The sequence below is a fragment of the Accipiter gentilis genome, chromosome 24 (genome assembly GCF_929443795.1).
Source record: "Accipiter gentilis chromosome 24, bAccGen1.1, whole genome shotgun sequence".
Lineage (NCBI taxonomy): Eukaryota > Metazoa > Chordata > Aves > Accipitriformes > Accipitridae > Astur > Astur gentilis.
Window position 1 is genome coordinate 4,480,320 of NC_064903.1, and position 20,842 is coordinate 4,501,161.

The following is a 20,842-nucleotide window of genomic DNA, read 5'->3' on the forward strand; positions in this document are numbered from 1 at the left end:
GTTCGAAATGTTATCAAGGAAAATCTAGGATGTGGCATCAAGGCATGCATTGAAAACAGAATACATTTCATGCTTCTCCTAGAAATACTTAACTCTATTTCAAGCCACCACCTCTTGTTTTATTTGGCATAACCACTTTTTGCCATAAAGAATTCCTTCTTCTGTCAAGGATTTTATGAAGGAGACAACAAACAGCATCTACCAACGAAACAGAGAGCCTCCACGTTCTCTTTGGCAAAAGAAAGCTCATCTCAATCTTCATTCAGAAATAAATCCCAGCCTGGTCAGAAAACACTACCAGACCTCACTGCAGAGCCCATTTGCTCCTCATGCAAGGCCTCCACCTGAATCTGTACCATTCCTGCATTTACTCCCTGGACTTCCTTGAAACAAAATTCCTGTGCTGAACGTCTTATCCGTAAATTTCTTGCCAACCATGACCAAATCTTCATTCATTTGCTTTCAAAGAATATGATGGGATTCAGTAATGCAGCAGAGAAATTACTGCCCGTTTCAGGTGCACACAAAAGGCAGTGCTCAGCTCCCATGAGAATCCAGCTCTGGTTCCATGTGTCTCACCATCTATGGGGAGAGCAAAAAACTTCTACTCACCTGCCAGGCAGGAGTTACTTAGGCTTATTGAGCCTGGCCAAAGTTAACATCTTCAATATCAAGAAGCCACCTACATGACTGAGGCAGCTACTGGTGCTTCTACAGCCTGTTCGGGTCCCGGCCTCCCCCCAGAGATCACCACAGTGGGGGTTAAACAGTGGTTCTGGTATTTGCAATGGAAAAATTGGGAGCTGCTGAAGGATCTGGGACTGCATTCCTTTAAGTCTGAAACACGATTCATATTAGATAATACAAATCTCTGATGACCTGTGAGCTGAAGAGGGAAGTTTCTCTGCCCCTTTGCCTTTCACTAGTTCCACTGATTTCTATGACAGAGAAGTTTGAGGAAGAAAAGCATAAACCCAGTTCTAACCTAATCTGTCTTCTGAACCCACACAACATTTACATGTGGCCCGTATGTGACCATCCACCAAGGCAGATTCTGTGCCAGTCTTCTGGGCTTGTACCGTTGCCAGCTCAGCAAAGTTTCACAGCAGCAGAAAGCTGGGGCCTTTATCAGAATGGGAATGTTCAGTGTTACTGATAGAACTCAGTCATGATTATCCAGGTAGACCATCATACTCTCTTAGCAATTACCACCAGCGCTAATGTAATTTTGGCTGTGCAAACTATAAGAGTGCCTTGATGTGATTCACATTCGGGGGCTTTATATCATAAAGTGCAACATACGATCCCAGTCTGACAAGCTGATACTGCAGACTGTATAAATGGAGATGAATCACTTCCTAAGACTTTGCAGAAGGTTTGTTTACCCTCAAAGAAACAAGTTTCCATTCTTCTAAAGGCCGCCTGGACAGCAGAACCATGCATTCTTTTCCCTGTCTACAAGGAGGCACCTCCAGGGTAGAAGCCCTTTTCCGAGTGACTGGCCTACGCCTGCAGCCGTCTGCAAAATGCCTGTCCCAAGAACCCTGTTTAAGAAAGGAGATCTTGCGAGACAGAAAGGACTTTGAAAGGAAGCTACAGAAAGGATGAACGTGTGCTGGGAAACAGCAGAAATCTTGAGACCATGTTCCTACTGCAAATGCTATTTAGGTGTCACATCAAGATGAGAATTGATGCAGTTATTAAACACAGCTATTTTATAAACCTCAATTCTGTAAATTAAATGAAAACTTGAGGTCAGACCACATAACTGGAGGCAGGATTTAGCCAAAGGCCATTATTTTTCATAAGGAGTGGCCTCTGGGATAGCTGGAGTGGGCTAGTGAGATCGTTAACGCAGACTAAGAGAACAGTACTGACAGATTATGGCAGGGGGGACGAAACTAGATGATCTTCAAGGTCCCTTCCAACCCAAACCATTCAACGATTGCATGATTTTTTTTTGCTGAAAGTAATCCCACCACTGAGCTCTGACACAGATTTGAAAATCCATTCAGATCCCAGAAGCCTGACTGCAGAACAATTCAACATGTGGCAAAACACACATCCTCTATATGCAAGACTCACCTGGGATGCTGCTTGGAGTTTGTTTGCTTGTTTTCCCCTGCCCTCTCAATACTAACCTGCCTATATTTCCAGGAATTAAAGCTAAAGGGCAGAGTGATAAGATTTTTCCAACATCACAGTAAAAAATACAGCAAAACTGTCTTCCCCCAGACTCACCCAGGCCAGAGTTGCAATTGCATTTTCACTTGTTTCACTAGACCCATAAGACACCACTTGTGCTGAACAGGTGCAGGGGGAGACATCAAGTTTCAGGTATTGTCCAAACTGAACAAGAGCATCATTTGTTGGTAACTACTTCCCAGTTAAATGGATTGAAATGGGCGAGTCCCTTGAGTTGAGGGATATCAGCCTTCTGGAATGACAATGGCATGAGCCCAGTGCGTAATAATTCAGGCCCTACCTTCTGCCTTTAGAGTGTGAGGCACAGACATTAATACAGAAATGCAGCTCCACAGGCTGTGGGATCCTGGGTACCAGAAATTCTGCTCAGTGCAGAGTCTCAGGCAAAGCACAGGGAAGGGAGAGCCCAGAGGGACACTCTCTAAGATGTGGTTCCAGCATCCACAGCTGGCCTAAATTTTAATCCATGCCAGAAAGCAGCTCCTTTCTCACAGATGGCTGCTGTTAGTGAGCGCTGACACCCACCATGGAGCAAGTGGGCATGCAATATTAATAGCATCAATGAGAAAATTATGAGCCCACATCAAAGCACTGAAAGTTTTTTTACGACATTTGGCTTTAAAACTAAGTGCATAGGGAAAGGTATTACACTCAGCTAAGCATGTTTAGAGGACTTTCTTTTTAAGATGTGATTCTGCAGTTTTCAAACACACACAGGTATGCAGAATGACCCCTTAAGGACAGGGAAAAGCTGCTGTCAGCTATAACTCAGCAAATCACAAGTTACACGAAGAAATAAAAATCAATGCTGCTCTGAAATTTAGCCTGGTAGAAAAGTCAAAGCTATCATAACTAATGGCTGAGAAGTTCTGCTGTAACCATGTTTTTCTGACAACATGGTCATCCCCTTGGAATCTGGGTCTAAAGATTTTGCCGGAATTAAACAGAAGCAAACCAATAATGCAAACGAAGTAGTACAAAGTCATTTGCTAGAATTTTTCTAATAACAGGTAATGAGAAAAGAGCATAATGAATTAATCTAATTTAGAAATCTCCCCTCCTCCATTAAAACACTCTGACACTGGAGCAAACTACACAGAGCCTATTCTCACCAACAGAGGCAGCACAGCTGAAACATGGATGAAGACGCTGTCAGCAATGCAATATCTACGAGAAGACTCTTGGATTTTGGGATATAATAAATTAAGGACAAGTACAAAGCATAGAAATATTATCATGAGGATATAGTGGCTGTTACTGGTGTCCCTTTCGACCGGACCAGAGACTGCTCAGCCACAGCTAAGTCTCCACAGACGGGCACAGCCCAATCTGAGCTCCTCTGCTTGCACTCCAAGCAACTTGATGCACGTGTCTGTTTTGACAGCTGTAAAGGCACATGAGCACAGAACCGTACCCACGCCAGCATGCCCTGCAAGGTGCCCGTCATAGTCCTGTCCTGCTGACAGCTACAAGAGTCTATCACTTCCAGCTTGGAGGACACGTGCTCTATCACTGCAATGCTCTGAACAGCTATAACGTATGGCATGACGGCGCCTTCATGTGATTCTAGATGTGTTTCTTTGATAGCTCTGGCACTTTAACATCCACCCACAGTGAGGGCCTGACATCTTTTTAAGTAGTTTGTTGAGACACTACAACCTGATGACTCAACTTAGTTATTTGTCTTAATCTGCAACGGACCTTAGAGCTGCACAGTAAAATACAACGGCTATTTCCCTCGGAGCAGGTGAAAGATGGAATCAACCGCTAATACATCTGCTCTACTTCCTCTGCTCAGTTAGATTCATTTTGAATCAAACCCTGCCTATCTTCTACTTAGTATTTGGGCAAAATAGACAGATCAAAGCCAATCCTATCTTACACATGTGCAGCCTCCCTGACTTCACTGGCGCTCAGGCCAGACAGTTTGAAATTACATCACTGGCATCTCGATGCAGCTTAGATGGCATCACCTCAGGTTACATAGGAATACAGGACTGGGAGAGACCCGCCGGGTCACCAAGTACAGTCCCTGCTGTCCAGGCAACCACGTCACCTAATCCCTTTATAAATGAATCAAAAATAGTTATGAACCATACTTCATCGGGCTCACCCCAGGCTGGCCACGAATGATATATTGTGGTGTAAACGGACTCGGGAAAAAGTACACAGACACATCCAAGACAAATTAGAAACTGCAAAAAGCGGGGAGCAACTTAGTCTAATGGCCAGGCAATGGGACAGGCAGCAAGATGGCAGGGTCCTGCTGCTGCCTCCCATGCTGACCTGTTCCACCCACAGTGCTCCATCACTTTGGTTCCTCTGGGCTGAGACCAAGATAACGATGTTGTCCTTCCTTTGTAAATTGTTTTTAGCTCTACAGACAAAAAGAGGGATACAAGAACGAACTATGTTTATCCACTCAATCTCCCCAGCAGGTTGTTAAAGCCCATTTTAAAGCCCTCCTTTGCAATTCAGTCTGTGGATAATTTGCTACCTGCATCTCCGTAAAGTTTAACCTGTCAGAGCCTGGCAAAGGTGTAATTTCATCCCCAGGCTCTTCTGACTTGAGACTCTGGAGCTTCTCTTTGTGGATAAAGTATCAAAGCAATACCTCTGTGAGACAACAGCTCTTTGCATCTCACAACCCATGCATTATTCTCTCTAAACATAGTTTAACAGGCCAGAATCAAACCTTTTGCTCTCCCCTCATTTCTCCTCCCCCCATGCACACTTTAAGAAAGAACAAACACAGATAAGAGCAGCAGACAGACACAGAGACAGAGAGAATGGTTTATCCCACAGGCAGAGGATTACTGCATCATGATGTAATGACCTTGTACAGAAAAGAAAAAGGTTACTTACATGACAGCACGAGTTGTAGAAATACCAGCTCCTTTCCAGAACAGGGTAAAACAATGTCCATTTAAAGTTACGCTGAAGAAAACGTAAAACACTTGTCCAGTGAACTGGAGAGAGAAAGAGCAAGCTTCAGCCTAACTGGCCTGGATATAATCTCTCTCCAGATACACACAACATGTTGAACCAAGCAAGCAGGAGTGTTGTTCATCTAAGCGTGCATGGAAAAAGCAGGTGCCATTCTGCTTTCTATGTGTTTGCATCTTCAAACATTCAAGAGTCCCCTCCGCTCCCTACAAAGGTGCAGGGCAAAAATTGTCACTTTTGTGTTTCCTTTCAGGTGCAAAATGCTCTGGAGCCAGCCATTTTATTTGCCCCCTGCAAAGACTTTACATTTGTATTTCCTTTGAATGTTTTCTTCCCCCACTGAACAACTGGAGGCAGGAAGGCCACATGCTGCCTGTATATGAAGCAATCCCATGAAAGAGTAACTTGAGGCCAGGCTTGTTTTCTCTGTTTAGACAGCATTTAGCGAAGCCTTGGCCATGACTAAAACTCCAAGGCTGAGTTAATCAAATTTATGACTACAGGTTCCTCAAAGGGACTTGTTTCTAATGAATTTTCAAATGCTATGAAAATAACAGGCATGGTATTTACCATTTAAAACGTTCTAGAAGAACACTGATGTTACTGCCCCAGTACAGCACGCTTACTTCACTGCTCATTCATCCCTCACTGTTGTTATTCTGCTAAAGTGAAGCGTATGTTATTAAAGCCAATATTTACCAACAGATACTACAGTCGTGAACATAATATAGTCCTTCCACGTAAAACTAGGCTTCCAACAGGAAATAAAAGGCATTTGGCAAGTCTTAGCCTGCCAAGGGCAACTGCTACATGTCCTGTTTCCAGGACAAGAAAGCCCTCCAGTTACTCCAGATACTTCCAGTGGTGAATGCTGAGCTTGTCTGGTAAGTTTTCCGATCCCAGTGGAAATCCTACAGCAGACACAGAAAGCTCTGAGTCTGAATTGGCACCAGATGCTTTAGAAAACAAGTAAATTTCATTTTGTTACAGGAATATGAGAAGGCCAAAATGCTTTATTTGTCAGCACAGGAACAGTCACTCATCTAAGAACATGAATATTCTGTTGAAGTTGCTATAAAATGAGACTCTTCCAAGGAAACCCTGCACTGAGCAACAGTGCTGTGCGCCAGCTTACAGTGCCCTCTACACTTGTATGCAACAAGAAATGTATTTTCTAGAGCAGACAGCCTTCAGACTAGAGTATGGAATATAACTTGCGGCAAATTCCAACCTCTCAAGAAGAAGCCTACAATGTCTCCCTACTAGCTCAAAGACCCCATACAAAGGCCAACGCAACATCATGCGTCTACTGCAGTGTTTCTTCTCAATTAACCAAGAAAAAGCGTATTAGCCATACATCAAAACTGCATTGCAGCTAGAGCTGCCAATTACTTATGGCAAAAGGGGAGGCTGATTCATTTGACTGTATGTGGGCCTTGGCTGGAGTTTTCCCAAAATGCTACAAGAAAAGAAGAAAACCTCAGTGAACCTCCCCCTCATTCCCACTCCTTCCTCCCCCCCAAATCACAGTCAAGAGGCCCGTGCTTGCAAAAACAACATTTCCTGGAGGATTCTTTCTCCAGATCACTCCTTTTCTAAATTCAGACAAAACACACAGCAACTCAAATTATGTTTGCATATGATATATATGCATACAAGGACACCCCTCCCAAACACGTACAAGTGAAATGCAATGCAAAGTGTCTAAAAAGCCTTTAAATCCCCAGTCCCCAGAGAGCCCCTACGTCTTCCATTATAAATCCTGCTGCGTTACGTGGCCACCTGTGTAATGGCTACCTTACAACACTCGGCTCAGCAACCAGCCTGCAACAATGGCTGAGCGGGGGGGGGGAGGCTTGTCTTTTTGCTCAAAACAGTCACAAACCGGAACATTTCTGCTAGGCACAAGCACATCCTGAATCCAGATCCTTTCACAAGCTCCTTGTATCGCATGCGTTTAACACCTAATATGTCACAAGTAGCAATTCTTCATCCAACGTATCCCTCTTTCAGTGCGTATGTTTTGAATGAGCCTTGCAGCCTCGGGGTGCCGGGGCTCTTCTCTCCCTAACACTGCCGGATGGAAGAAGCACCACACGTCTGCTTTGAAAAAGGATACAAGTAATGCTCCACCATAAATTGTCCTCATTAGTCGCCATGGACCCAAATTCTATCATTTAGGCACCTACTAGCCCAGGTTTGCAAGATCCCTGGCCACACCACCACCACTGTTCCCCACAGTGAGTTCAGGACACAAAAATTCAATCATGTTTGCCTCTAACTGGCATCTTCTATTGCTCTGCCAGCACCCCAGTGATGACCTTGGACATTTGACTTCATCCTTGTGTTTCCAATGTGTCTGACATGAGTCAACCTGGCACGCAGCCCCCCTGGAGCAGCCAGACCCTGCCTTAACACACTGCTGCTTTTTCTCCAGGCCTGACTTTTAGCCATTTATTGTAAACCTTTAAAATGGTTTTCACAGAAAACAGGCTTTGAAATCCTCAGAATGCAGAAAAATGCTTCAAGCATGCACCTACTGCTCATTGCCTTCTGGCACCAATGTTGAAAATTCAAGTGAGCACACTGGGAGGGAGCCGGGGCCAGCCTGAGCCGCCCTTTCTGTGGCAAGGGGGACCTGTAGTCAGACACGGCCAGCTCCATGGTCCACAATGTAGTACCTCACTAACGCTGCAGGACAGAGCAGTGCAAAGCTGCTTCTGCCTAATGACCCCACCAACAAAAGCCGTCAGTCTAATGAGAACTCATGCTTTAGAGGCTGTTTGGAATATGCAAGAGCCCTATTTTTTACTTGCCTGCCCAAAAGTGAGTCCTACTGCAGGTTGATTTGGGGATTATGTTTACCAGACTGCTTCCTGGGGTACATACCCAGCTATAACTCTCAATGTATAATTTCTGTTCTGGTATGCAGGCAATTATACTCAGGATAACCACTCCAATAAATGTATTCCTCAAATAGAGGATCACACATGTTCAGCTGTACCAGGAGGCCAAGCTCGCAGAGCTGGGATCAGCAATGCAAACATCATGAAACACAGCTCAAAAAAAATACTCAAGAATCATGTAACTGACCTCTTGCATCATCTGTGGGCCTGGAAACTTCATCCCCATGCTGCTGCTCACTAAGCAAGAGGAGAGAGACTTTACCACACCAACGACTTAGAAGTGGAAAACTACCTCATACTCAGATTCCTATTGCTTTTCCTTATTACATGAAGCCGCCCGGCATTCACCCTGAGTGTCCAGAGCGCTCTACAGACCACAGGAGAAGACAGGGCATGCCCTGAAGAGCAAGTTGCTCAAAAGCTCTCACTGTCTGCATTATGGATCGTGGCTGTAGGAAGTGCCCCCTAATTAGATGCTTTGGAGACATTTTACTTCAGAAACACACAATGGTACCAGGAGTTCCAGCGTTTCAATACCACTATAGCTTTCAAAAAGAAGGGTCCAGGACACAATCTCTGTGCATGAACTGTCAATATACTGCAGAAAAGAGTTAAGGCTCCACTCTCAGCTTATTCCTTCTGAAGTGCTTAATATTACTCATTAATGCCACTAGAGAGGAGGATTCTGCATTCCCCTAGTGCAAGAAGAAGTGCAGAGAGAACAAGAGCATGGAGAGAAGGTGCGGTGCAGGATGTGGGGCAGAAATGAAAGAAGACTGGCCCCACAGATTGCCACTCTAGATACTTCCATATAGATGCTTCCACATGGATACTTCCAAATATCACCCCACCTTTTTCTGGTTCATGCATCCTTCAAAGTGCCTCCTCAAAAAGAAACAAAACAGGGAGCAAATTCTGGCTCCTTTAGTCTTTTTTCTTGCTGGAAATCTCACCTCTTCCCAATTTGAGTTCCCAGAGCCTCTGGAATGAAGGGAGGAGAGCCATAGCACAGCACAGCACACAGAGACCATATCTGTAGGAAATAAATAACCAGGATGCCAACCTGAGCTGGCTAGGCTCACTAAAAAGATCAAACGAGGATGTAAGCAGCTCTTTTCTGGAGCAGGCAGGCATCGTTTCAGTCGTTGAAATATTCATGCCCCAATAGGAGCTGTTGCATCAATGTCTGTCCCTGATACAAACAAACCTGAGCTCAAAGCATGACAATCTGTGTTGTGCAGAGTGGAGCCACAATTAAATGCATTTTCCAAGCCTCCATTTCTGCATGCACATGTTTGACAGCTTTTCTGGTGACACTTCAAGAGCATCCCAAACCCAAGTCCACAATCTTCTGCCTGTGAGGGCAGATGACATTAAAAACAGTTTTAGCAAATGCCCAGGATTTTAATTCTGTGACTTCCATTCTTTCCTCTCAGATTTACCATGCACCAGCAGCCCCATGTTTCATCTGGGGAGCGGCTGGGTGCACCTGCTAAATATGAGCTGGCATCTGGGCACTGCAGGTTGAATCAAAATTCTCTGCAGGGAAGCACCTGGAAAATTTCTGATCTGGAGGATTTTCTCCTTCACAGTAGGGAATAGAGAAGGAGACAACAGAAGATGGAAAACATTAGGCCTTTCACTCCCCTTGAGAGACACACAGAAGTACATTCCAGTGCCCTTCCCAAATAAAGCAAACAGCAATTTATTCATGCCAGCAAAGGGACAGGGACTGGGGGGCCACACAGCTGCTGCCCTTTTAACAGCGCTGTCTGGAGAAACGAGCACGCTCAGGTGACACGACAAGAAAATGTTTTAGTCCTCCCCTAGTCACGTGCAGCCAACTGTGCATACACCCTGCAAAGCAATGGTGAGCCTGCTAAGGTGCCAGAACGTTTTCAACGCTTAAGGATTAAAAAGAAAATGAGAATGGTCCAGCTCTGGAGCCTGTGCTGTACTGCAATGTTGAAATGGCAGTTTGTTTCAGGCTTATAGGGGATCTAAGGCTGGACAAAAATGACATTGCAATACATTCTCTTGTGGAAAAGCCAAGCACATGCGTGTAGAGCAAGCTGGATCAAAGCACAGCTATCACTAGTCCACGTGCAAGGTATCGCTTTCAGAAGTCAAGGGGTCATATCAGAATCTTTGTTTCCATTTCTCTGAGGAAGCACACTTTTGCCCTTAGGATTATGAAGAAACACGTAAAACTTTCCCAAAGACTCCTTGAACACACATTCTGGGATACAAATTGCTTTAATTTGCTTCTGACAGCAATAAAAAAGTACACGTGACCAGAGCAGACAGAGTGAAGGAGGTGTATCCAACCTTAACTTTACCATTTGCAAGCCTTCCACAGTGCTGTATTGGAGCGTCCTGCACCTGTACTACGCAGAGAGCCCCAAAACCAGCATTGCCACGTGGAAGCAGTTCAAACTATTCAAACCACGCAACTGACAGCACAGACTTCAGGGCAGAGAAGTGCTTTGCCCCGGATCAGTCAAGAGTCAGTTGCATCTATCAATACGCTACTAGATGAGCAATTGACAATAAATAATAATGTTGGGAAATGAGCCCATTGAATATACAACAACACTATTTTACCCTTGAATACTTAATGCACACAGTCATGATGATAAGTCATTAGAGCAAGACAAACCAACAGAAAACATCTGCTCATGCTAAGCAACATTCATGGCAGAGCTTTCTCAACTGAACAGGACAGGGCCCTGTTGTAAGAGGGACGTTTCTAAGTCTGCCTCTAGAAAAGAAGATACGAGACTGGACATCGGAGTACCCAGAGGTGCACCTAGCCCAATGCTCTGAGAGCCAGACCGGCAGGTAGGGCTGGTGGCACATGCTGACACGAGGATCCTCCCAATCCAGGAGCCAGAAGACCTGGAGCGCTTGTAGGCCCGCCTGTCCCCCGCCCAGGGCTTCCTGGGGTCAAGAGCTCCAGTAGCTGGGGACAGGAGACAGCATCAACAAGATCAGAGGCTTCTTGGATGACAATCGGTCGGTCTGACTGGGTGGATGCCATGCTGCTTGCCCACAGCAAGGGGTACCCACCTGCCATGTCTCACACCACTTGGTCGTGGAGGTGAGGGCCACCTTGCAGCCCAGTCTCCTGTCTCAGGAAACCCAGCAGGCCAACTCATAAACAGGGCCATGCCAGAGCTAAGTTGCACCCGGCCAATCAAACATGCAAAATGAAAAGTCCCTTTGCTATCCCCAACAGAGCATACCCTGCATTTGCTGTCAGCTGCGCACAAGCCACAGCTGCTGACGTTCACCTGGAAAAGATCTCCAAAACTCGAAGCACTGAGACAACACATGAGCAAACCACAGATTCTTTTGTCGTATTTTTCCATTATAGAATTACTGCTAGGGGCAGGAGACACACCAGCGACAGCAGGTCTGAGACAAGACATTCACATCAGCATCTCCACCTGTGCTGACCCAGGCCCAGTGAGACCTACCAATTACCGCTTAGCCTAATGCCATTCTTCAAGTATCAGACAAATCAAAGTACACATAGAAGAAACAGAAGACACATAAGCTCAACTAATTGTGTCTGAAAGGTAAAAAGCAAAATAGAGCTGCAGGGAGAAAATGCTAGCTAAACGCAAAATAGTACTGGCGAGTAGAAAGGTTTACTTCTGCAGGTGGAAGTTAATTCACGTTTCTCTCTCCCCTTCCTGTTGCTGCCCTCCCCACCCACTCACTCTGTTCCCCCTGCCCATTAAGTTCCTGGGAGAAAACCTTCAAGCACCTTTTGCAGGAGCTAAGGCAGGTAATGAAAGAGGAAGATCACAGTGAGCTCCCACCTGCCCACTGTGTAGCACAGCAAAGAACAGAAATCAGTACTCAAACCAGCTAGGCACAAACTGACAGCAGTGTCAATGTCCCAAAGTCACAGAGAGTCCAACCAGAGCAGAATCGGAAGGCAAATCTGGCGACGACTCCCCTGTGACCCGTTCTGTGTGCAGACACGGCTAAAATGAAGGAGGAGTTGAAGGCAGATCTGAAAGACCTCCAGCTTCCAGGCTGGTTTTGATCCCAGAACACCGGCAGCTCCAGGAACACTTGGATCCACAGTCACAATTAAAGTATTAAAATAAGAAGAGGAGAAAGCTTCTAGGCAGAGGGAACAGGAACTGAAATGGGACTATCACCACAAACCAGCTCTCCTCTAGGAGCAAGTGCTGCCAGGCCAGGAGATAGCTAACACAGGAGATGGGTTTGTTATGGCGAACAATATGTTGCAGAGCTGAATTTGTCTCACCTATCCCTGTAACCGTACGCACAAAAATTGCAAAGAAATATGGGGGGTGGAGGAAGATGACCTCTTGTGCCAAACTTTGCTTTTCCAGACCTTGTGAGCTGGCTCAGGACGCACAGGATAATTTGGACTCCAACTTCCACATACTTTTAAATACTGAGTTTTGGTCAGATCCTTACAGAGAAATTGCCCAGTGAACGGTCTACTTGGAGAGGTAAAGTCCTCTTCGCTGTAGTGAACAGCAAAATGCTTGCCAGCTTCTGCAGGACGCCCCTACACAGTCCCATGGGGCTTGTTAGTTTAGAGGTCACAAAGTCCCCGTCAGACATTCCCTACAAGAAGCTGGCATGCTTGTGCTAAAGCCCCGAGGTGAACGAGGCCCGAACACGGGGCCCGTGACGACCAAAGCAGCTCACCCTGGGTATTGCCTCCTGCGGCACTGCTGCCACAGCTGCCTCCTGAACTGTTGCTGCTGCAAGCGGTGGCCTATGAGACTGGAAACTTAATCCTGTAACAGGAGCTCAGGGCTCGCAGGAGCTACTGAGACTTACTTTTAGTTATCCAGAGTCGCTCAGTGAAGAAATACCACCCATGCAGGTCTCGGTTCAGAGCACAAACTCCTCTGCAGCCCAGAGGCAGCTGCTGGCAGCCCCCCACCCGTGAAGCCAGCCACCCCCCAAACATAGCCCCCCGCACCGTGCCTGCCACCAGCTCCTCTGCCCAGTCCCACGCTCAAGGAAGGCAGCTCCAACCAACGCAGCCACAAGCATCGCCGTCCCTCGCCAGCCCTGTGCTCACGGCAGAAAACCCAGGCTCAGGGAAATCCTTCCCCTTCATGCACATAACCCGTCATGGCAACCTTCACTCCCCGGCCTTGAACAACCCACCAGCCCACTTCCCAGGCCTAAAACTAATTATCCCCAATTCCTGATTTACTTCCTTTTCTGCTCACGCCGTTGGGTAACCTGTGACTGAGCACCTTTCCCGGAAGCACGAGGCTCCTCTGCCAGCCATGTGCCCCACTTCCACGAGAGACGGGGCAAAGGTGCTTGAAAATCCCCAGTGCCACTCCTGCGCGGATGGCCTGCTCTCTGCTGGCAGCCCCCCGCACCACTCCTGCTCGGGGGACACCGGGGTCCCCTCCGGCACACCCTCCCGCTGCGAGCTGCCCGGGGCAGTCGCCCTGGCCGGGGCCACGTTCTCACCCCCGTTCTCCTGCCGCGCTCCCCAGCCGCTCGCCGCCCCTCCGGGGTCCCGGCTGGCCCCACTGCCCCCCAGGGCCCTCAGCACAGCAGCCTCCTCCTCCCGGGCTGCTCCTGTCCCCCCGCAGCTGTCCCCAGGCCCCCTCCTCCCTGCTTGACAGCCACCGAGGTGGATTCACACAAGAGGAGGAGCCAGGGGAGAAGATCTCATCTCATCATCCCCTCCGGCCGCAGCATCTCCTTCCCTGTCCCTCCCTCAGGCAGGCAGGTAGCAGCCTGGCTCCGGCCCTGCAGCCTCCCCCCGGCCCTCCCGACAGCCCGTCCTCCTCCTCCTCACTCTGGGGTGATTCACGTCAGCCCGAAACTCGCTCAGCAAAACCCATTTTGATCTCCAGCCTCCTGGTTCCCGGTGCTGAACATCACCACCGCCCGTGCCCAGAAGGAAAACAAAAAGCGGACTCCCCTCTCCCGCAATCTTTGCGCGGCATCAAATTTGGGCAGGTGGGGCATCAGGGAGGCGAGGGGAATAAAGCTTTCAGGGCCGTCTGCTAAACTCTCCACACAGATGAACCAGGTCGTTCACCCCTAAGACACGCTGCGCCCACCCCGGCAAACAGAGCCACGCGGGGAGAGACGAGATCCAACGCCCCGACACCCTTTGGGGTTGCGAGTCCAGAAACAGCCCCGCTCTTTCCAGCTCAGGCCCACAATCTCTTTCAGACGTTGCTCACTTTGAAGCCGTGGCACTTGCTGCCTGAATTCCCTCAACCTTCTACATTAAACAACGTCGCTGGATTTAAAACAGGGTTCATTTCTGGCACCGGTGAAAACTGGATCCAAAAACTGTCTGAATGACCAAAAAGGGGGCACTCGTGCTGAGCGCATCCCCCGCTGGAGGAGGGAAGCCTGGAGCAGCCAGACATCACGCTGGAGCACTTCCCCGGCTGGCTGGTGTACAAGTCTGGGACAAAGGGATAACCCAGCACGGGGACCAGCTTCAGTGTGGCATCAGGCACCACCATGCATGTGCCGGGGAGAGACCACCCTTCCCCGAACGGATTTCGGGAAAAACTTAGCAGGCGTTTTTAAAGGGGTCAATCGGATGCGTGTTGCCAATAAAGAGTATTTAAAAAAAAAAAAAAAAAAAAAAAAAAAAAGGCCGAGTTATTTATAGCCCAGAATTTCTCACTCCTCTGCAGAAGCACAGCCCAGAAGACTGCATTGTTGGAAGACGGGGAACACAGGCACCACGGCAGCCTTTATGGCCGGTGTCGGCGCTGACACAACTTCAGACCCGGCGGAGGCTCTGCGGCGCGCCGCCGCGCCGGGAGTTCCCTCCCGCAGGACGCCGGTCTCCGTTTACCAGCCGGCGCGGAGGCCGCCCGGTAACACAGGTGTCGCTGAACGGCACACGAGCCCCAGACACGCAGACCAACCCCGCCACCGCAGCGGCCCGGCCCTCCCCTCGGCCGCTCACCCCCCGCAACGGCCCGCCGGGGCTCCCCTCCCCGCCCTCCGCGAAGAGAACCCGCACAGACGGCCACGGGAACCGCATTCCGCGGAGCGGCCCCGGGCGAAGCTCGGCAGGCCGCTCCCAGCCCCCGGCGGCGGCGCAGAGCCCGGCGTTACCTGGAGCTCCCGCTGTCATGCTGCACCGGCCGTCCCCCGCCGCGGCCTCACGCCGCCGCCGCCGCCGCCGCCGCGGGCCCCCCGCCCCCCCCACCCCCGGGCGCAGCCCATCTGCCGCCCGCCCGTCCCCCCTGCGCCGCCACCGCCCGCCCGCCCGCCGCCGCCGCCGCCGCCGCGGCCGCCGCCGTCCGCCAATCGCCGGGCGCGCCGGCGGGCCGCGCCGCCGCGCCCCAGCCTGTGTCGTCAACCCGCCGCCCGCTTCGCCCATTGGCTGCGCTCGCTCGGTTTGCGGCGGCCCCCTCGGAGCGCGGGGGCAAATCTTGTGGTTCAAGGCAGCCGAGTGGGGAAAGCGCGGCGCGGGGGGGTCCGTGTGTGCCGTTCCCCCCCCCCCCACCACCCACCCTCCCGCCGGGTCCCCCCCCACTCCGGCGTGGCTCGGCCGCGGCAGGGCCGAGCGGGGCACCTGGGAGGCGGGGACCGGCAGCCGGCTGGTACCGAAAGGTGTCCTGAAAGGCATCGTAACGCTCCTTGCTCCTCGTCCGCAGGGAGGAGGAAATGCGCCGTGAAATTTCGGGTTCCCCCCCAAATGACGTCTGCCATGTGACAGCCCGTGGGCTTTTCCCGTCAGCACCCAGACGTGGGAGAAACCCACCAGGAGCAAGGCTGGAGCGGCCAGCTCCGGCCACTCCTGCGGCAAAGAGGGCGCTTCCCTGCAAAGATCCCCAAATGCACCAGAAGAAAACCCTCCTTTTCCCCAGTGGGTGCCTTCCCCTTCTCTTTCTTCCATCCAGAATTACGCTTCGCCGAGGCGGAGCGTGGTCCCGCTCCTGCCTCTCCCGAACCCGCAAGTTCAAATCCTCCATGAAAGGTCTGAAAAGTAGAAACGGACCCTGGTTTGAGGAGGATGACCTCACGTTTACAATATTTCCAGAAAAAAAAGAAAGAAAAAAAAAAAATCCACAGACAAACATGACCGATTTTACAGAGCCCCTGGGGCCGCGGACATGGCAGCAATGCCGGGGCTGGGAGCGCCAGCCTTGCTGGGAGCTGACCCCCTCGCCGGGGCTGTGCCCGCTCCGGGGGCTGGCAGGCGGCTCTGCCAGCCGCTCTCCTGCCCCTGCCCCGCCGGCTGTGGAAAGGGCCGTGCTGTTACATCGCAAGACGGGCACATCTTTGACCTTTATTTTTCGGGTTTTTTTCCTGAGGGAGAGGCACAAGGTAGTGTTTAATAATGCATTACGCGGCAGCCACGGGTGAGAAATGAAGACTTACCTTCTGCTGGCTGCTATTGCCAAAGGTAAGGCAGGTCCCATGTAATTACCCAAGAGGAGATAACAAACCCTCCCAGCCCCACCACACGGCACGTGATCTTCTCTGACCACGAGTGGTCACACTGTCGCCTTACAGCTCGTTCAAAGGACAGGATCTCCCGAAGCAAAAGCGCACTGAGTCACCCAGTCGACACTGACGTGACAAGCAGACCCTACCGAATCGCCGCCGTCCCTTCCTGCCGTCCGCCGAGGTCTCGCCAAGGTTTTCTTCCCCAGTACGAGTCAAACCTATCACTTGGCCAGCTGGCTCTGCAGTGACCCCGGTCAAGCCGCGGAGCAAGTTGTCAGTGCTGTTCCCATCCCTGTAGAGAAATACCCCTGCGGACAGATGACTCTTGGGATCCTCTAAGGTCAGCAGCGACCCTGCGAGGCTGCTGTCCCTCGATGGTGGAAGAAGAGGCACCTTCCAATTTCTGCTGCCCATAGCGTCCACCCCAGTGACAGCACGGTGCGCATCCAAGGGGGCTTGGGACAAGCAGGCGGGGCGACCCCTGCAGAGGACACGCTCTCCCTTGTTCAGCCACGACAGGGTAGTTTGCAGAGGGCTTAGGCTTTGGCCCAGCTTTTCCGCCTTCAAAGTCTGTGCAAAGATTTAGGGGAATGTCCCCCAGCTGCGGTGATGAAGGGAACGCGGCTGAAGAAGCTGTCAGGGGTCCCCGCAGGCTCACCTAGCCCTTCGGGGCTGAGGGGCCATACCTGCTGTCGTGGTTTAACCCCAGCCAGCAACTAAGAACCACGCAGCCGCTCGCTCGCTCCCCCCGTGTCGGGATGGGGGGGAGAATCGGAAGACTAAAAGTGAGAAAACTCAAGGTTGAGATAAAGACAGTTTAATAGGTAAAGCAAAAGCCGCATGCGCAAGCAAACCAAACCAAGGAATTCACCTCCCATGGGCAGGCAGGTGTTCAGCCATCTCCAGGAAAGCCGGGCTCCAGCACATGTAACGGCTACTTGGGAAGACAAGCGCCATCACTTCGAACATCCCCCCCTTCCTTCTTCTTCCCCCAGCTATATATATTGCTGAGCATGACATTGTATAGTCTGGAATATTCCTTGGGTCAGTCGGGATCAGCTGCCCCGGCTGTGTCCCCCCCCAACTTCTTGTGCCCCCCCAGCCTCCTCGCTGGTGGAACAGGGCGATAAGCAGAAAAGGGCTTGACTCTGGGTAAGCGCTGCTCAGCAGTAACTACACTGTCCCTGTGTTATCAGCACTCTTTTCAGCACAAACCCAAACCATAGCCCCCATCCCAGCTACTGTGAAGAAAATTAACTCTATCCCAGCCAAAACCAGCGCACCTACAAACCACACTGGCTGCTGCAAACTGCTGTTTAAAAACAGGCCACAGAGTTGGAAAGGACACCTCCAGAGTAAAAATTATTCCGGATTGCTTTGGACACAGAACGGTAGGTTATTTACCAGCCCCACAGCCCAGCACACCACAGGCAGCGTGAGGCGTGTGCCCCGCTCTCAGGCTTCCGAAGGAGGGACGCAGCTCAAGGAAAAGCTGCAGACAGACCACCAAGTCAGGCAATTACAGATGTTAGGACTGAATCTGCAGGTGAATCACTTGCATTCCTTTTCAAAAGTCCAACTGAAACAGAGTCTTAGCATAAACTATTAGCGAAACTATGCTTACAAGCACTATGAGAAAACTGCAGGCTCTCTGAGACACCAAGCCTGGTGCCTTGGGTTCTGTCTGACTTTGCCAAAGGCTGGGCGAGAGCAGATGAAGGAAGAGTTTCAGCTTCCTTTCCCCTGTGAAAGAGCAGAAACTTGACTCCGTGACTGCACGTGGTGAAAAAGCAAGATCAGATCCCTTACTCTCAGCCTGGTCCGAAGTTATGGCTCTCTTGGGAGCCAAGAAAACCTCGCAAACATTGCTGTGCACGGTGGAGTTTTTCCTGAAAATCACAGAGGGTTTTTAAAAGTCTGTGCCTTTTGGGTTGGCCTCTGGAGACCACAAAGCCCTTGAACCTGTGCTATTTCAGCCTTCTGGGGTTCTCCAGCTAACTTTAAGCTACTGGATGGAAGCCGACTGTCCCATGCCTCATAGGAAGCTGATGCCCCATGCCTGTCCCATGCCTTCCTGGGAAAAGAGACAAAGAAAGGAAGCAAAGGCAAAAGGGTCCCCAGAAAGGGGAAATTGCCCAAACCGCAGAGATTTCTTGCCCCTCACCCCAGCCGTACATGAGGCTGACCCCGCTGGAGCTGGAGGGCTCCTCCGCACACTGTGACCAGCCAGGTGTGCTGACAATGGGCACGTTGCTCGTGGCACGCTGCCGGGAGAGGGAAAAAGCCAAGTGACTGCACGGCCAGGGCACCCACACAGTCCCGGGGCGCGGGGCGCAGGGCTCGGCAGTGCAAGCTGGACTTGCTCCACGGGTCCGACACCTGGGACGGGCTGGGCTGGGCCAGACCTGCAGAGTCTTGCTGAGCCTGATCCAGCCCAGACGTGGACAGGGTGCTGGCTTTATCCCCACAAGGCACGGGAAAGCAGGCTGGTCCCTCCTAGATGTCAATCCTGTGTGACTGTCACATGGGTGTCAAAGCTAGTTGGAAATGCTTCGCAAGTCTGCACGCCCACGAGGTCCAGCCTCCTGACCCGCAGGGCCTGCCTGAACCCTGTTTTTTCAGGAGCCAGCTAGGTCTCTGAGCAAGGGTCTCATCCTGCTAAAGTAACCTCAGAAGCTGCTCTAATTTGAGCCCCAGTGCTCAATGCTTTCGGAGTCTGAGAAGCAGGGGGAGGGACGTGGCTGGGCCAGGTCCATCACCAGCCCCAACAGCTCCTTTCTCATGTGCTAAAAAAGGCAGGATTGGCTGGATCAGGACCACTGGTGCTGGAGCGTCTCCGTGCTGGGCTGTGCACAAGCTCCCCAGCCCCTCTGTGTGGCACCTCCAGCCAAGAGTGGCCCAGGGACAACTCCTCCCTGAAGATGCAGCCCCATGAAAATACAGGGCTAGGTAGCCAACGCAGCAAAGCAAACGAAAGAGAAAGAAATACTAGCTCTGAGCAACAAATAGCCTTCTCATAGCCTTTGTTCCTCTGAAAGATGCCTGAGGACTTCAGAAGCCAAAAGCCACATAACCTCACCTTTTAGATCTAATCAGACAGACCCTCCCAAACTGATTGCAGCGCTGCAGACTCCCACTGCCTGAAACCACCAGCACCCTTCCCTGTGGCAGAGGGGTGTGCGATGCCAAATGTCTCAGTAAAAGAGACCAAGCAGCCGCGTTGTCAGAAACCAAATGTACACTTAGCTGGGATGGCCAGGAAGTTTAAAAAAGAAGTCTTTCTTGAGTAAAAAGACGATTCCCTTCAAAGAGCTGCCTGATCCTGCTTTCATGGGGAATGTGCTCAAGCAGGGCAGGAATTCAGGAAAGCTCTGCAGCCGCACGTCTGCAGGACACCTCGGCCAGTACTACGTAGGATGTAACATTAATGGGGCACGCAGTTCCAGAGGTGGCTCAGGTAGATACACCCTGGTGAGGTCACAAGGCCACTGAACAAACCCCTCTGCTTCAGCAGGCAGGAGGGTGGACACATTCTCCATCCTCGACAGAACTGGTTCTGCTGCATTTATCTCACCTTGCTGGCAAACATGACACAATCTGAGCAATACAGCGTGACTGGTAATTGGGTGTCAGTAGGTTTTCATGAGAAAGGGGGGAGCGAGGATCCCATTAATCTCCCATACTTAGTGGTAGCTGCCAGAGAGCTCGTCCTGCAGATAAAATGAACTCTGACGACTAACTCCAGTCCCCATTAACAAAACCGCAAGAAGTAGCTACCTATTCTGGCTCCTAACACCTGTGGGTATTACACTACCCTGGTGCTTTCTGCCTGTGCCAGACCGCCGAGGCGAAAGCGCTCGCCCACCACGGCTCCTGCTCCTGACCGAGGCTGGCTTACGGCGGGGGGGGGGGGGTGCTCAGGGGGCCCCTCCGCCAGCCCTGCCAGCCCGGCTGAGCCCAGGCAGCTCCGGGGTGGCTCGAAGCGGGGTCACGGCGGGACCGGCTTAGCTGCACCGGGGGCTGATGTGGGGAGCAGCGGGGGGAAAGGGACACGGAGGGACGCTGAAAGCTAACAATTAAATTTTGGGGCCTGCTTGGCCCATGATGTCATGGTTTCCCAGCGCCCCGCGGATTGGCTGCGGGTGAGCATCTGCTGGGAGCTGGGGCTGGGTATTTGCCTGAGGTTCAGACCTTTCCCAGCGGCTCTGAATCAGGCTGGTTGTCGTGACAACCTGGGTAGTGGCAGCTCCTGATAACCACGTAATGAGGTTGTCACAAAAAGGAGCCCCTCCATCAGAGAGGTTTAGGGATCATTAATGTTTCCGAGGGAG

The 20,842-nt window shown here is 50.9% G+C and overlaps 1 protein-coding gene across 2 annotated transcripts in view; it reads right to left on the reverse strand.

Annotated features, from left to right (window-relative positions):
• The window catches only part of PAK3 (p21 (RAC1) activated kinase 3), an 83,656-nt gene extending 68,379 nt beyond the window's left edge, over positions 1 to 15,277 (reverse strand). For both annotated transcript variants that reach the window (XM_049827270.1, XM_049827269.1), the window contains exon 1: positions 15,171 to 15,277. The gene's annotated coding sequence lies outside the window, so the exon portion shown is untranslated. The remainder of the gene's footprint in view (positions 1 to 15,170) is intronic.
• Between the last annotated feature and the right edge of the window lie 5,565 nt (positions 15,278 to 20,842).